Source organism: Harmonia axyridis, chromosome 5, assembly GCF_914767665.1.
Source record: "Harmonia axyridis chromosome 5, icHarAxyr1.1, whole genome shotgun sequence".
Lineage (NCBI taxonomy): Eukaryota > Metazoa > Arthropoda > Insecta > Coleoptera > Coccinellidae > Harmonia > Harmonia axyridis.
The window spans coordinates 10,864,211-10,882,668 of record NC_059505.1 but is presented as its reverse complement, the minus strand read 5'-3'; the positions used below and the strand labels follow the sequence as shown (position 1 = coordinate 10,882,668).

The window sequence follows — 18,458 nt, the reverse complement described above, 5'->3', positions numbered from 1 at the left end:
AGGTGTTCTGAAGTTATGGCCGAAAGAAGATATTCTTCAACTGATGCACTGCGAAAAACCAAATTGTGTCTTCAAGTTCTGACAGAAACAGAAATCCCATCAAATTTGTATGAAAAAACCTGAAGGTCGCAAAGCGTTAGCTTCAGGTGTTCTGAAGTTATGGACGAAAAAAGATATTCTTCAACTGATGCACTGAAAAGCTAAATTTGGTTTTTCGCAGTGCATCAGTTGAAGAATATCTTCTTTCGGCCTTAACTTCAGAACGCCTGAAAAGATTGCTTTGCGACCTTCAGGTTTTCCCATGCAAATTTGATGGAATTTCTGTTTCTGTTAAGGAAATCCTATCATTACATTTGAAAATTCGGAGTAAAATGAACAAAACAATGAACTTCTGATTTAGCGCCCCTACCGAAAGCAGCAAAAACAAATTTATCATGACTATATTTTGTCTTCAATCAACAAGAGATTATCTTTCAGACGAAATCTAATTTGCTCAAAAATGTTGAGCCAAACTGAAGTTACAGGCGTTTCAATCAGTCCGATTTCTCCCTTTCACCTACCCTTATTTGATGTCGTGAAATCGAAATAGACAATTCATAAAGATAGAGAATTTTCCAAGGATTACAGTGATGATATTTTTTCTTCAACTTCATATGAAATATTTTCGAGTAAAATTCATTTTTCTACTAGACAGTAGCTATTACGCCCCCTAGCGGTAGAGGTATAAACATCAAAACAATTTCCAGTGTGTTCTCTTTATCACTTTAGTGGTAAAATTTTTGACCGCAAGTCTCTACGATGAGTGGATCCTGAGATATAGCCGCTTACCTCGCTTATTTGCCCACCCTGTACAAATATTCGTGAATGATATGATGTACACGTTCACATGATATCTTCACAATGTCTGCTATCTCTATCATCTTCACTTTGTCATTCGAAATTATTTTGTGAACTTTTTTTATTTTTCGTCGATGACAGCCTCTTTTGAGCTTCCACTGCGTTCGCCGTCTTCGGTGCTCATTTTACCACGTTTAAACTTAGCATACCAATCAATGATGGTTGATTTTCCCGGTGCAGACCCCCGAAACTCTTCATCGAGCCAAGATTCTGCTTCAACTGTATTTTTCCCTTCAAAAAGCAATATTTAATCAGAACACGAAATTATTTTTTTCCATCTTTTTTCAAATGAGAAAAGTAGCTACACTCACAACGCAATATTTCACGAACTAATGGTCGGACTGCTGTCAAATTTCGACACGTATCGTTTGAAGGTTTGTACTAACTAAAAATCATATAATAATAATAATAATAATGCCTTTATTGAAGGGAATAAAAATATTACAATTCCAAAAAAAAAACATCAGAAAAAATCAATCACAGGGCGGAGTTCAGATGGTGATGAAGCCATACACCCCTGCTCTTCCACTCAAACCCTGACGAAAAATATATGAAAAAAAGCCTTATACATCGAGACAATAATGATTGAAAAAGAAAAAATTTCAATAACTTCCTAGTTTCAAGATTTAATTATAAATGAGTCATATGACAAAAAAAAAGAGAGTTATAACCGATTACTGAGCTCGCACTGATCCCTATAAACTACATCCCTGACTTTAGCTCTGAAAGATGATACAGACAAATTTACAAATGAACTACAAATATATCTGTTATGAAATCTATAAATGGAAAAACTAAAAGATCTTTCAAATAGTGAAAGCCTATGAGGAGGAGGGGATATAAGTCCTCTTCTACGTGTGTTAAGATTATGTACATCAGACCTGAATGTTATCTTTCGATACAGATAAGATGGTTTTTTAGACAATAGAATATGGATTTAATACTAGCACCGGCATTTGTGCGTCAGACCGGGGACTTTTCAATTGGCCTAATATTGTTGAGACCAATCTCGAAAAATCAATTTAGATTGACATATTTTCATACGATTAACAAAAATCTGCCCCCCTCAGGCAAACCGCATAAGATGAACGTAGCATAATTGACACGTAGAACTGAATGATACATCGTCGACGTCATTCTGGATACAAGACAGTCAATCCCCGGGATGACATCTCTAATCCGACAGACAGATCGGGGCACGTCGTAAAAACCTCGCGTACTCCGAATCGCCTTCCTGTGTACAAGCATCCGTTAAGTCGGCCCGTTTTCCGTACAAACCATTCAACCAAATCATCCACCGTTCAGCCTTATTGATCGCCAAGTCACGCACCGAAATCGGTCATTCCGTATGACTTCTGTCAAAACAAACAGCTGAGCTGTTATGTGTGCCCGTCCGCCTCCGTCTCCTTCTCTCTCTCGCGCGCGCGAGCTCTCGGCGTCGCTTTTTATTTTTCGACGATCCTTCGAAACGTCGACGGACGTGCGCTGCGGTACGTCTTTGAAATTAGCTCGTTTCGAAAACAAACACGTACGTAATGAATGCGACATTAAACGCCGTGGCGCATTTTTGCCCCGGATTATTTATGTACCTTCCTGAGTAGGTTGGCTAGAAATTCGGCTGGAAAAGTACGGGGTCGGGAGACGTCGAGTCGTGCGACTCGGGAAGCGAGCGTATAAACGTTCTGTAAGGAAAATGGGCGAAAGTTAGGAAGCAGACGCCGTCAAACGGCTGTCGGGATCATATGCTTCCTCGGGATCATTCGATTCTTACGTGATCCAGGAGTTCAAAACGACGTCTGTGTGTCCAAGCAATACTTCAATAAGTTAGGCGTCCCCCAGGGTTCAGTCCTTGAACCACTACCATTCAGATTGTTCGTCAACGACTTGCCAGAGTGTCTACAACAAGACACTCTGATGATACTTCATTAGCTGTAAAAGCTGGTAGTTTGGAAGAATTAAAGACAAAGTGTGAACTACTCATTCAGATTTACTCCTGTTGTACCCCAGTTCAGTTTCATCTTTTTGATGAACACTACTTGTTCAATCTTTGTTAAGTTTTGATCAAGGTTCGTAGAACTCAGCGCCGCCATTGTCCAAAGATTCACCCCTGAAGTTAGTTATAGATAATTCCGCGCACTTTATTTGTGTGCTGCGCGCAGTCGTCCTTATAATGACGGCTGGCTATAATGATAATTTAACTAGGTCCGTTTTATCTGTAGCACTTCTATGTTCTTAACCCTTTTCGATGGTTCGACAAAAAGGTCGAGGTGGGGTAAGAAATCGAACCGTCACTTCAATTAATTCGAGTTCAAGTCAGTTGAGTTATATTCTACACACAGTCTAGTAAGTACAAGTCAAGTACAGTATAGTATAGTTCGTCGTTGGTCTCGTCCCTTGAGACACAGTGTTCAGCTTGCACATTTCAAGTTAGTTAAATATTGGCCTAGTCGCCACGTGGTTAAAAAAGACCCTTCAGTCGGTCATCTTCATTAGTACCCTAGTCGGTAAATTGTAATTGGATGAGTGCGTGGAACTGATTCATAGTTTTCGATAACTGGTTAAGCGAATCTTGTAAAGTGTACATTGTGTAATTGTATATATAAACCTACTTCAATAAATAGTGTGGAAAATTTCATGGTCCTTCGAACTTCAACAACCCAGCACCTTACAGTCCAATTTATGTATGGATGTTCTCATCTAATATCTACAATCCTTATTAGATTTTAGCATACTCCTATGAAGATCATTGAAGGGCATTGTTGACCTTGTCAGTATTGAAGTAACATTCAGACTGTACGCACAGTAAGCTGAATAAAGAAATTCAATACTTCAAACTCTAATTACTACAGACCCAACAAAACTACAACTACACTTCTTATAGACTAAGACTTAGGCTATGAATTGTGTCCTATGTGCTAGTAATAGCTACGAGTTTGTGGAGCTCAGTAATACCTGGGCAGATAACAGGTGAGAAAAGTAACTAAAAATAGGACCTACTTCACTTAAATTTAAAACGGCTGGAATTTATCAAAATCGTCAGTCGCTTTCCATGGACCAAAACTTTGATCAGACACCTTGTAGTCCAGTCATTCGAAGCGAAAAAGGAAGGTTACCTGAAAAGCTTTTCGGAAGTTTTGAAAATTGGTGATTTTATAGATTTCGATGTCATCCTCTCGAATTCCAACTTTGCCACCTCGTATGTTTACCGCTCGAGTGGCCATCCTGAAAAGAAGGAGCCCAAAACTGGTTTCCTCTTCCTTTCCTATTCATTTTTTGAGACCCCAGCTCCAGAAACCTTTTTAAATGTAGAAAAAGGGTGTCAGAAAGCCTACGGGTGCAGAAAAAGTGAGTTGAAAAGAATATTGCGCAAAATTTTATGGATTTGGCCTACAGGGGACACTCATTCCAATCATTCAAAAATATGTTGATATGTCACAATTGAGGATCCTACTCCTATCATGCCGCAGGAGCTGTCTGCATTTCTGCATTTCAACGGACCCGAAAGCAATAAACTCATAAAAGCTCATAGGCGCATAAAAGCTCTAGTAGCTACTGTGTATAGCGAAACAATTGTTATTTACACTATCAACCATCTAATGACAGATAATTCTCATACTAAGGTTGTTGGAGAAGGAGAATTTCTACAATATATTCAAGCTGGCATTTTGTATGATGGTTATGTTACAACTCTTTGTAGTTATTCTGTAAATTAAAGAATAAAGGTTCAATCCATAATGATGAGAGATAATTATATCACCATCATCTTTAAAATTGAATACTTATTCATACTTTCACAGCAGGGTCCCGCCCATAACTGAAAACGAATCTCATTGTAAAACATTGAATAAATCAACCATGCAAGTCATCAGCATACCTACTAATCGTTTCAGTAGCAAATTCATAAATTTAAATGTGCCATCTATAATGTACTGAATTAACATATGGAATAGTAATGAATTAAAATTATGAGCGGCTTGTTTATGTATAGGTAGGTACCGTACTGTTTCTGTTCGAAGAATCTCATGGATAAAAAAAATATTGAAAAAAAATTATCACTTTATTTTTGCAATGAATATAAATCATGGCACATTTGCAATGATGTATACAGAAAGTAATACACAAGTAATAACATTTTGTTACTTGAAAATGAGCACTGATAGCGCTCGTGCTAATTGCGTCCTTGGAAACCACAGAACTGCATATAGGTATATGAGGTCTCCAAGGGCAAAAATGGCACATGAATGAACGAGCGATATTCTACTTGAATTTTCTATAGATTTGTGATGCTATATCTACACGACATTTTGCTTGGATTACAACCAATGACATTTTTTAATGTTTGTGTAAACCATTTACTGCTGCTAATCCTAGGATACTTGTTAACTCTATTTACCGAGATAATTCATTAATATTTGTAATGTATGTAATAAATATGTATGTTTTAATAGGAATAGGTGCGATAAACCTCAGGGGACGATTCTCCTTGAAAAAATGATGACAATTTGCTATAGAATTTTCGTTCTCAAGCGCTTCGAATTCTGTAGTTATTGTGTATTTATTGACATGCAACTAGGAATTTTATATTCTTCATTGGCGGACAAAGGAAAATGATTTTTTCATTTCAAAGAAAAAATGTTACGCCACTGAAGATATTTCAAGCTGAGAAGCATTTTTGAATTCTTCGTTAAGTTTGCGACAAAAAGTCTCCCATGCATGTTCTCGTATGCAGAAAAATCTCAACGCGTATTTTTCATTGCTTTAATGAATTACCTCATATTAGTTAGCTTTTGATAATGTATTCAAGTTAATCGATTATAAATTTTTGCATCAAAATGGCATCCCGAACGAGAAAATGAGAAAAAGTGAACAAACAATTAAAAAATGTTTCTATTTTTTTACTTTTCAAAAACTTTAGAGCTATAAATACATAATAATAAATGCTCAATAAATAAATACTCAGTTTTAAAGAAAAATTTTAACACCCTGTTTCTGGAATGTTAAATTTGAGATTATTCAGATAAATATATTCGACTAATAATTATTGATAACCGAACTTATACATACTGCTATTCCAATAAATTGGACTATTTAAATTAATCGAATAAAACATTTAACGATATTGAATTTGTGTATTTCAAAAACACCGAGTCAAAAAGTTGTCACACCTTCCACAAAGCTGAAATATTAAGGAAATAAATATCCTTTTGATAGTTCAAGAACAAAAATTTATGTATATGTAGTCAGCCTATTCTGATTGTAACAAGTGTCAGCCAGAATTGTAAACAACGTTGCCGTACGTCAAAACACAATAAAAGTAGAAAATGCCGCGATAGAAATCAGTGAATTTAGGGGTTGATTGGATTAATGGAAATGAAAATGAAAATCTAATTCATTGGTTTTTAAAGTGTTAAAGGTGTGTCGCCCTAGGGGACTGTAACAACATGGTATAGGGGCGCGGCTTACATATTTGGAAATAAAAAATGATTTGTTCGCTAAATTTAATCTTTAGAACATCGATAAACCATCATCTCGAGTGAAATATTTGAAATTGGAATTATTACAGTACACTAAGCAGAAAAAAACATTTTCAAAAGAATAAAAGTTGATGTCGCAACAGAGAGATGCCTGTAGAAACACTATTTTCTGAATCAACCCATAATAAATCATTAATCAAAAATTTTCTAGCGTTGTGAGAAATGGGGTATTCAAATGAACCGTTAGCTATCTTATTATGACAACTTTGCATAAGTTGGGAATGTTTTCCTTCACACTTAAACTTATGTAAATAACAACTTATTGATATGGTAGCTTTGTGCGAGTTGGTAATTTTATTCAAAAGCTGAAGATACAACCGCCAGATGGCAGTCAGAACATTATTTTTTTAATCGGCCGATGATGAAACTTTATTCAAAAATTTTCCAGTCAAATGAAATCCTAGCTCTCCTACCATTATACCGCGCATTATACATTTTGTTTCGAATCTTCCACAGGTTACGGGCCCAAGCGACTCCTCAAACTCCGCTCAAGTTGAAAAGTCGTATAAAAGTCGCATCAATAACTCTTCCCGAATATGATAACAGGGTTTGAAAAAAAAAATTCCGCAAATTCCCCCACACGACATGGACGAACTCATCGGAAGCAAAAAGAAACACCACGGCAAGATTCGAAAGTTTCCCCGGGATCGATAGGGAACAGCTAACACCCCATTGACACGCACTTTCTTAATGCACAGTCAGCGGCGTCATCGTTCAAGTTTGAGCTCCTATTCAACTCGAGAACAATCCTGAGGCACTCTCGGCTCCTCGTCCCCGCGTCTCTCCCTCTCTCGATAGGCCACCGTATTACGTACATACTCGACTAAAAAGAAACTGGAACAATACGGTTTATGAGTCGATGACTAATCGTCGAGGACTCGTTTGAATGTGGTGTGAAAAATCGACGAGGGAACGAAACGGCTATAGGGTTTCCTAAAGATCGAAATTAAAGCCACTTCAGGGTGTATATGAATAGTTGCGAAAAAATTCAGGTGGTGATTCCTTGTCAAAGAATAGGGTGGATCTTTCATACAAACTTTTTATTTTTGAGTCCCCCTCTGCTTAGGTACAGCCGCCTAAAGATAGCGCCGGAAAATAGTTTTATTTTTGTTTCTGGAGAACCAAGGAATTCACGAAAATGAAATTAAGCTGTCATTTTATGTCAGTTTATGGTGGTGTTCATCTATGATTCCAAGGGGTTAAAAAAAGCCACCCCTCAATCTGGTTTCGCAATAACTTTTTCCATATAGATATTTTACAATAAGGTAATAAAATTTGGATAGACTGATCAATTCTTCACAAATTAGGTCCCTTGTTTTTTTGCTAAAATTCCCGGTTTTGGAGAAAAAAAATTCATCAACAGATATCATAATACGCCCGAGTTGTGGAGACTGGAATTATTTTTGACCTTAAATTTATCAAATAGGCAGATGTCAAAACGATATTTTTATTGAGAACTGGTACACATATAAAATAAATGTAACAATTATTAACTTTTCGCAAATTAAAAACTCCATCTTTAGAAGGCTTTAACCAAGTAGTGGGGGGTCAAAAAAAAAGTTTATATGAAACACACATATCTATTTTTTGACGAGGATTCCCCCCTAAATTTTTTCGCAACTATTCATATGCAACCTGTATGTAACGTTTGTGTTCAACCAGCTGTGCATAAAATACACTGCTCAAACAATAAAGTCGATATTGCAAGATTATTCAGCTCATTAAATGAACAAAATAGGTATAGACCACAAATTTCGGAATAAATAATATAATGAACTTTTTCGTCCCGATTAATTTTTGTTTGCTCATATAACATACCAGTTAAAGGTATCAAAATTTCGGATTTCAAATGATGAATTGATTATATTAAAAATGCATAGACTTCATTCTGTTGTAGATAACTGGAGTACGTTATAGATGCATCGAGAAAACGTCTGTATAGCAGAATTATAAAATATGAAGGATTTTCAAATAAGATATTTTATTTTGAATAGTTGAGCAGCTGCCACTTTTGAAGCTATCATCTTTCGACATATGGCATAGTAAAAACTACGCCATTACTAAAAATGGAACCATAAACGCTTTAACAATGCATTTGAATTTCTAAAATTCACCACAAAAATGGTGAAAATTCTGCAGAGTTCGCCAAACTAAAGCACATTTGGATCGTCGTGAAGCACCTTCTTGGTCGGATACAGTGAAAACGAGAGTGGAACCCGGCTATAGTGAAACTTGAGGAGTTGATAAAAGCTAATGAGATACCTAACTAAGAATATTACTGCTCTAGCCCATAATGTTGACAAAACTCAGGTTTATCGATTCCTCGTCGTTTGATGTTGTTTTCCATCGTTAATGGCATACCTTCTCTTCAAAATGAAATAAACATCCATTGATATTTTCAAAATATACTCGTTTTTTTAATATTAATTATTTTGAAAATTGAAATTGAGAATAGGCTTAACTCACCATGCTTGGTTCTCAATTTTCAGTGGAAAGGAAGTTAGCTTACCTGTAAAAAAAAAGAAAATAATTATTAATAAATTCAATCAAATTCTATTAAGTATCAATTTAGATATGAATTTCAACTATCCCGCATATTCATCTACCATTGATTGAATTTCTACCTTTTTCATGAGCTTTTCAAAATTGGCATTAAATTGAAAACGAAGACGATTGAAATTTTGAAGAGAAATAAAGATTTGTTCACTAGTGGACAAAACTCAAAATTGATTTATTCATCACAGTTCGAATTGAACTCAGACAATAAACTGTGAGTTATCACTAGAATAACTTATTATTAATCAAAACTTAAGATTCATATTTCATATATATTCATTCATTTTTCATAATTTTCTTTCTTTCTATATCATTTTGTATTTTCCTGATGATTACTAGATGATTGTTTGAAATAATTTTTTTCTCGCAATCAAACTACCAGTAATCCACCAAAGATAAAGCTTTGGAGAAAAAAAGCGTGCACTGTTCCAAAAAAATATCACTCTGTAGATTTGCATTCAAAATTAGAAACTCACATGATGAAATCTTCGAATTGAAAAATCTATGCCAAATCCAACTTGAATATCTATGAAAAAATCAAACTTCAACACACTGGTATCTCTATTTCCCTAAAATGATTCGAGGAATCTGTAATTCTCGTTTATGCCTCCAATTTAGGAACATCAGATATATACAGCGGGGTCTCAAAGTTGTTCTTTAAATTTAAAAAGAAAAAGATTGCTTTCATCAAATAATAATATATTATTCAACTAGCGGTAATGTAGGTCATAACTCACGCAGATGAATTTTAATTTAATCCATCAAGTGAGTTATGACCATTAGCGCAAGTTGAATATTATACTTCATCTACGACTATAACAACAAATACTAAAATACAATAATATAGAAAGAACTTTATTGGCAAACCTTAAAAATAATCTTTAAACGTCAAAATTTTCAAAGTGACATTCTTCCCTTCAATAAAAATAATATGATGTTTTTTCGGCCAACCGAATAGAAGCACAGAAATATAAAGGCACAGAGCCATATTTTCCGATTAATTATAGTGAGTTATAGCAGTGAGTTATTATAACTCACGCTGTTTGTTAATAGATAATATTAATTGCTCAAAAGCAGCTGAATAATGGATATATAATTCAATAGGAGTAGATAAAGCACTTTACTCATTTTTCCAGATTCGGCTCAGGTAAAAAGATTTAATAGTGTGCAAATGCGCTTTCGGTGCTTACACCTCAAAACTCAATAATAGTGAACATAGAAGTCCAATGAATTATATTATTTTTGCGTTGAACGTTGCTAGATAATAAGGTTGAATTTGTAGTAGATCAAATTTTGCATATTATCATAAAATTAAAAGAGATGCACTTGCTCAAACGGTTGTGATCATAAGAAAAAAAGACAGGCGAAAACGAAAAATTTAACACCCGCTGAAATTCAAAATACATAATATACATCTGATGAGATGACTTTTTGGTATGAAAGCTATAAAGTAAGGCATAATACACGTCAATCAAAAGCGTTCTGTAAGAAGTGAACGAATAGCAGCTCGTAACAGATAATCTACAAAGCCGGAATAACAAACAAGCGGGAATACACGAGGTGTGGGGAACGCGAATACAAAAAAAGCAATATTCCCGCGAAACGATCGCCCACGGGCAAAAAGCGCAAAACCAATATTTTGATAGAAGCGAAACACAAGAAGAACAGCGATAGAACAATAACAATTGCAGCCGATGCATAAAACATGGCCAACTCTACTAATTGACTTCCTCCTCAGATATAAACGTAACAATAAAATAACTATACCGTGTAAACGCCTGATAAAAAATTAAAATACCTATCCTAGGGTGCATCAAATATTCATCGGGGTTCCGAAGGCGGGCGGCCTCCTATTCTCCGGATACGGAGGTCAGGACCGTATCGGCTTACTTTAATTCGGAACAGAAAAGAAAGCACTTTGTTCGCTTTGGTTCTTTTTTCTTTATGTTTCTAAGCAATCAACTTTTGGAATCACTGGAGGAAAAAGTATTGCTATAATGATTCTGAATAACTACTAGAAATTCTATCGTGAAGTTCCAACATTTGTAGTTCAGAGGTAATGAATTTTTGAAATGTTCATTAGCAACGAATAATAGCTAGATAGAATGCTGCCGTTAGATATTCAATACTTCAGTACGAAAGAGAACACTCTGTCGGAACCTTCCTTGGTTGGGTCTTTCCAAAAAGTTTCTCCGGAACTGCAAGATCTAAGGAGTATTTGGATCAAAGCAGGAATATGCTACACTGGATTCCTTACAGGGCATCGTCGCCTCAGAAAGCATTTCATGAGAATGGATCTAACAGAAAACGACAAGTGCAGACTCTGCGGAGAAAAAGAAAAAACTCCGAATCATCTGGTGACAGAATGCTTCGACTTTTCGTTTCTTCAAACTTTTTATAATGAATATCGTTTCAGTTAGTATTTTGGTTCAAATCATGAATATTTTCAACGTACAATCTCATCTTTCCCAGAATAGTCATTTATAATAAAAGTCGCAGTGCCATTCTTCCACGAGTCCAAAACCCAAAAACGAGCTACAAAGAGGCAAGTTTTTAAATGAACGAGATGTAGAATGAGCATTCTGTACGAGTATTATACATTATTTTCTCTAATTCACTGAATTTTTATTAAAATTGATGAAAAATTTCCACAAATACCATTCAGTTATTTTTGTATTGAAAAATATGGGTTGGCAAAACAGTTTTCGGTATTTTAAATTTGACGAATAATGGATAAATCCAAGGGCGTGGAAATGGGGAATTACTGGGGATAATTACCCCTCCCACCCAAGATTTTCAAAATATAAAATTTCAGAAATCTCGCTAAGACGATGAACGAAAATATTTATAAAATGAATCAATAATAATCATTTTAGTCCTTTTGAAATCAACACGTCAGTAAAAAATCGGACCCCTATACGGTTTATGACTTTATTATCGCTTTCAAGATGAGTACTTTTATTACACTACGAGTTCGTCTTTATCCGAGGTTTATTATTTTCCTTTATCTTTTCGCTTTCTCGGCATCGCCCCTTACTTGCCATCTGTGATTTTTGCATTCGTCATTTGTACACACTACCCCGTTGTTTTCGGTTTTTTGTATCATTCTCGTCACAAAATTTCAATATGTAGTACTCACAGAACTGAATTTGCATCGAAGAATTATATGGGCTGTGTTGTACAATTTATTTTGTTTCATTCAAATTGCAATTTATTGTGAAGACATCAGTTTTGAATTGACTATATCTACATTGGAGTTACAAATGAAAATTATTGATTTCTCGGATTGTTTCAAGAAAAAAGTCCTATAACATGAGTCCGCACGAGTTGTTTTTGAGATACAAATTTTTTTCTCATAGCACCTTCCCTTCACAAGATATTTAACTTGAATTGGCATAGATATTCCAATTTCAAGTTTTCATCATGTGAAATCCTAATTTTGAATGCAAATCTACACAGTGAATTCTTCTGGAAGGGTGCCCGCTTCTTTCCTCCAGAATTATTATTTTATGAACCACTGGTTGTTCAGAAAAATTTAAGAAGAAAGTGGTTCAGTTCGTTACTTCTTGGTTTGTTTTAGTTTTGTCGTATATGCATTCGATATCGATAAAAAAATTCAAACAGCTCTCTATAGTAATTATCAGGAAAATCCAAATTATTATAAAGATCCAGTTAGGAAGCTGTGATGAATAAATTAATTATAAGTTTTTGTACTTATTTACCATATATGTAACGAAGATTAATCAAGATTCGATAAACTTAAGTTTATTAATTAATTAAGTTTATCATCACAAAAAAGTAGCACTATAAGAAACACCCTTTATCGCGAAAACAAAGCGTTTGCTTGCTCATGTTTTTGGGCCATCTTATTTTTAAAATTATCCAAGAAATATCTCAAATTCAGGAACACCCAGTGTAGCAATCCAATTTGTAATAAAAAAAAATATTTCGAATAATTTGTTTCAAATTTCGTTATCAAACCTCTTTTTCTCACATTATAGATATGATTAAAAATGTCCTCAAAAATTTTTTTTCGATTACCCCCCAAGAAAAAAAAGATCTACGCCGTTGGATGTATCCGTGGAAGGAGAGTTCCGAATATCAATATTAATAATAAAACATAACCATGAAATCTGTGCCAATCTCCGATATTCTCGCATGATTTTGTACTACAAGCTTTGGCAGAACGGGTTAGCCACAGAATTAGAGAAAAGTTTAAATATATAAGAATTTATGAATTCGTCTTTTGTTCAGTAAAAAAATAACATTTGAATGAATTTCTTTAACGCCATCAAAATTGCTGAAATACGTCAACATATAAGTTGGCAATCTCAAATTGAACTCAAGTTGAAACCTACCATGCAAAATTGTTCGCTTAGATATATATTTATTGATCTATATTTTATGAATAAATTTCGTTAAGAGTATTTTGGTGCCTACTTGAACTTCTCCATACTCCTTTTAATCAATAACTATCCAGTAACCACTATTGAGGCGCCCGAATAACCACATTCAAATTAATTTCAATCAATAACACTCAATCTCAGAATTTCAATTAACATACATTCCTAAGTGGTTCAGAGATATCGTACTTTTACTTGTTTGCCTCCAAAATATATCATCTGAACGAGTAAGAAAGCTAAAGTTGAATCGATCATTACTCATGATTGTCTCATAAAGTATTCCAAATTGGAATCAATTGATTAATGAATTGCAAGATTGAAGGTCTGAATTTTATTGTTTCTCGATTGAACAGAATCAGCGTTACCAAATCATCAAAATTAATCTTTAATAGTACGCAAATACGTACTAAAATACCAGTTTCAAGGTCTATCACCACAATTATTAATTCGAACTCCTCACAAGTAGTAAAATTGGCAAAACTACACAGGAGGTCGTTATCATTATTAACTCAACTATCTTATATCAATAAACATTAAATTTGAAATTGCAAACACACTTATAAATGAAGGAAAAAATTTGAATACTGAAATATTGAATTCTTTGAACAATCCTAAACTCTAATACCTTAGGAATCGAATATTTAATACCTGAAACATCATTCCAATTTCAATTCATCCATAAAAAAAAACATGATTTCAGAAAAAATAATCAATTGATTTGTGGCATATAAAATCTGAATAAGCTTGTATACTGCACACGTTGGCGATGATCACTTCTCTCCAAATTGGATTTGTGGAATGAAATATTGAAGAAATATAATTTTTATTAAACCATCTACGACCCAAATTGAATAACCGTTTCAAGTTCTTGCGCTAAAATGGATAAATATTGTAGAAGGTTACCAAAAATGCTCAGAATGGTCTGAAAGCATCTTACAAGCGAAATTTTCAAATCGGATACCAGCAATTTCTTTCAACATAAATGTGATTGCAATGCTTCAGTTACCTTCAGAAAAACAATAATAGAAATCTAGCTGAAAGAATAGCCTCGAATTTATTTTTATTAATCATAATGCATTGAATTCATTCAATGGAGAGTGTAAGTATATAAAATGAAATCAAAACATTAGGAGTGTTCTTATCTGATGATACTGAATAAAATATTTTTTATCTCAAAATCTACCATTCAAACTTTGTTAGTTTTATTTGCTCTTGAAGGGCCACCCTTGTTAATAATTTGAATATTGATATACAAGAGTGAACTTCAAAACTATTTTTGCATTCCCACAAACCAACTATGTAAACACATGTGCTGGATGAGAGTTTTGTTACATAACTATTCTTTTTTTGGAATCGACTACCATTCTTGAGTACATAGTCTTTTTTATTCAAGGGGCATTGACAATGTTGCCTCTCCAATATAATATGTATCATATAAACCTCAAAAGTTTGTAACTTATTAATAATTCTTATTTCTTATAGTAATAGTTCATCACAAGATTTTGCAACCATTTATATATAAGTAAATCCAATATCCATCACCCATAATATTCGTCAAGCGGCAGCCATCTTGTTCATTTTAGAGTTTTAGTTCCGCGATATACTTCAGCTGAATGAATAAAACATTTTACGAACTTTGAGACGCGATGAATTCGAATCCACTCGGAATATTCCTTCTGATGAAAGCCTCGAAAATAAGTAATTCTAGATAATCCGGGCCTGACCTGACCTGAGATTGCTGAAAGTTCCTTCAGCGTTATCATTGCAACCAAGTCACAAATTTATATTTGTTTTTCACGCCTTCATTGTGAACATTATATCAAATTTCCAATGATAAGGAAAGGTCCAAAGCAGGTATAAACCTATTCCGGTTCACTTATCGAAATGCATATGATATGGTTTGTGAATTCTTAGGTTCTATATGACAACAAAGTAGCATGGGATGAAACGAAACAGGTCAAAAATGAAGATAATGCCGAAATGTATTCGACTACGAAAAAAAAAAGAGATTGAAAAGTCTCACCTTACTAAATAGGCCAATCATTTCTCACCAATATAATAAACGGAATGTTCCATAAAAGTTATCACACTTCATAATACAGACTACCCGAAATTGATCACATAATCACATATAATATCGAATAACAGCAACATCAATTAAATACATTTTTAAAGCACAATGATCCAGAATGAACTCATGACATGACATGATAACATATGACAATAAGACTTATAAAACATAGAAAGAAATTTGGAAATTAAAACTTAATGACAGATGTTATTCATTCACTGTTTGCATAGAACATCTGTGGTAGAGAACAGAAATCTGTCTTGGCGGTTTTGCATCGGTTAGCTCCCTTTGAAAATTAATTTACAAAAAATAGCAGAAGATTAACTGGTTTTACTCACCGATGATATAAAGGAGTAAATGAATATCGAACCTGTATATAAGGCGATTCAGCGCTATGGCCTATTGGATGTTTATGGAAAACTTTTCATAATTTACCGGTGTGAAGTTAATCCACAAAGTACACTCCGAGGCGAAAGTAGGGTCCAAGCAAAAAATGGTATGATTATGATTTTCAATATGAAAATGGATAGTAATTTATTTGACTCAAGCAATACATACTTTTCATATTTTTTTCTATTATTGAACATTTTTTAGCGATTCAGAGGGTTGTTAATGTTGTTATAGAGGCTATTTCTAGTTAAAATTTCATAACTTTTTTGTTTGAAATAGTACCGTGTTCTGCTTTTAGTATGTGGTGAACAGAAAAAAACGGAATCTAATGACATACATATACATATAGTTTGTCAGGCCTCGAAAGGGGGAGACTGCGATTTTGGGTGTATTTTTCCACTAAAAAATTCATAACTTTTTTAAATGGAGTAGTACCGTGTTCTGCTTTTAGTATGTGGTAAATAGAAAAAAACTAAATCAAATGACCTACCCCATATAGTTGGTCAGGCCTAGGGAAGGAGGTAAATATGATTTTGGGGGTATTTTCTAGATAAAAATTCATAATTTTTTTAATGAAGGAGTACCGTGTTCTGCTTTTAGTATGTGGTATACAGACGAAAACTGAATCGAATGACATACCCCACATAGTTTGTCAGGCCTCGGGGAGAGGGGAAAATGCGGTTTTGGGGATATTTTCTAGATAAAAATTCATAACTTTTTCGTTTGAAAGAGTACCGTGTTCTGCTTTTAATATGTGGTGAACAGAAAAAACTGAATCAAATGACCTACACCATATAGTTTGTCAGGCCTCGAGAAGGGAGGTAAATATGATTTTGGGAGTACATATTTCCTAGATAAAAATTCATAACTTTTTTGTTTGAAAGAGTACCGTGTTCTGCTTTTAGTATGTGGTAAACAGAAGAAAACTGAATCGAATGACATACCCCACATAGTTTGTCAGACCTTGGGGAGGAGGGAAATAATTTATTTCATACTCTGTCTGCTAGACCACAAGTATAAAACATGTTTGGAAACAGCTCATTTTTATTTATCTAAAATGTAACAAACTACAGGGTGTTACATTCAAACCAATCGCCGCTAGAAAATATGAATTTTTGATAATATTGTTAATTTAACTAATTAAAAATGTTACGCGTTACTTTATGAGCACACACTCAAAACTACTGTATTTTTATCCACCCTGTACCAATTGGAATCAACATGTGATACATTTTTGGAATCAGTTCAGCTAGAGTAATCGAAAAATTGAGACAAAATGGGGGTGTTCCATTTAAAAAAACTTACGGTGACGTCATTACTCGAAAGAAATTCACCCTGTATATTAGATTATTATTTTAAAATACGGTAAATTAAAATAAAAAATCGACGTGTTTCAGGATTATTTCTTAGAATGGTCTGTTTAGCTAAAAATGAATTCGTTCCATACTTTACGGACACTGTGTAGAAATGTTTATGTTGAAGATAATAATTATTATTCAACCATATCTTCCTATCTAATCCTGAGAAATGACCAAACTTGAACAAAATAAAATAAATAACACATAATTGTAATTCCAAATGTTCCACTCGACCTCCCCAATTCATTCCATGAACCTCAGTGAAAGATATATTCGAAATTCTAAACAATTTCGCCCAACTTTCTCCAATTTATAATCTTCCGAAACTTTCCCGCAAAATTTCAGCCCCTTATTTCTCGAAACCCTAGAAGTTCGACAAAAAGGCGGGCAATGGATCTGCCGAAAGTTTTCTATTGACAAACAAATAATGATGCAGAGGTTGGATTGAATTAATCATCTTGATGATGGCCTATGCCTGCCTGCTGCAATGCAAAATATGGAGCGTGGAAAGGGGGAAGACGAAATGTCAATAAGATAAGTTACGGATTAGAATATCCCTTTTGGAATATACAGAGTGTTCCACCATTGATGCGACGCTCTATTAGGGTTAAATGCTGAAGTTTTCGATTTTTTTTGTATCATTAGTCTCCATTAGAGCTGCATTCTCAAATAAGTAGTTCGGAAATATATATATTCTTTTGAGAAAGAGCAATACAAAATATTAATTTCAAACAATCAAGCATATGTGTCGATGAATCTCAGTATTAGCAGAGGAAATGTAACGGGGCATCATACATTTCAACGTATGATACAAGAGAACAGATAAAAACCTCAGCAAAAACTCTGTCTCCCCGTATCGGTGTAGTGACTGGTTTGTGTAAACGTTTACAGAATAAGCTGACATAATTTATATTGAAGGACTTCCTCTTCAACCAAAACAAAATTTCCTTTATCCTCTCTTTTCGGTTAACGACTCTATAATTTCCAATTGGATCCTAAAACAAAAAGAAAAGAAGCAGAAAGGAGTACTAAATATTAGTTTTCATTATATCGATTTGAAGTTAACTACCCATTCTAAAAAAGAATCTGAAACTGAATGGATAGCTTGGAAACCATCATGAAATTTATAAATCGGACAATCATTCACCAAGTGGTCAATGGTCTCTTCTACACCACACTCACATAGTGGACTATCAATAGAACTCCATTTGAAGAGGGTACTATTACAACGACCATGACCAGTTCTAAG

The 18,458-nt window shown here is 34.2% G+C and overlaps 1 protein-coding gene across 6 annotated transcripts in view; it reads right to left on the bottom strand.

Annotated features, from left to right (window-relative positions):
- Nucleotides 1-18,458, bottom strand: part of LOC123680608 (RNA-binding protein Musashi homolog Rbp6) — a 980,242-nt gene that overhangs the window by 886,954 nt on the left and 74,830 nt on the right. The window contains exon 1 of one of the 6 annotated variants that reach the window (XM_045618596.1): nucleotides 15,414-15,587. The exons of 4 other annotated variants lie outside the window; for them this stretch is intronic. The gene's annotated coding sequence lies outside the window, so the exon portion shown is untranslated. Of the gene's footprint in view, nucleotides 1-15,413; nucleotides 15,588-18,458 lie in introns of those variants that run through there. One more of the 6 variants, XM_045618598.1, reaches the window with a different exon arrangement.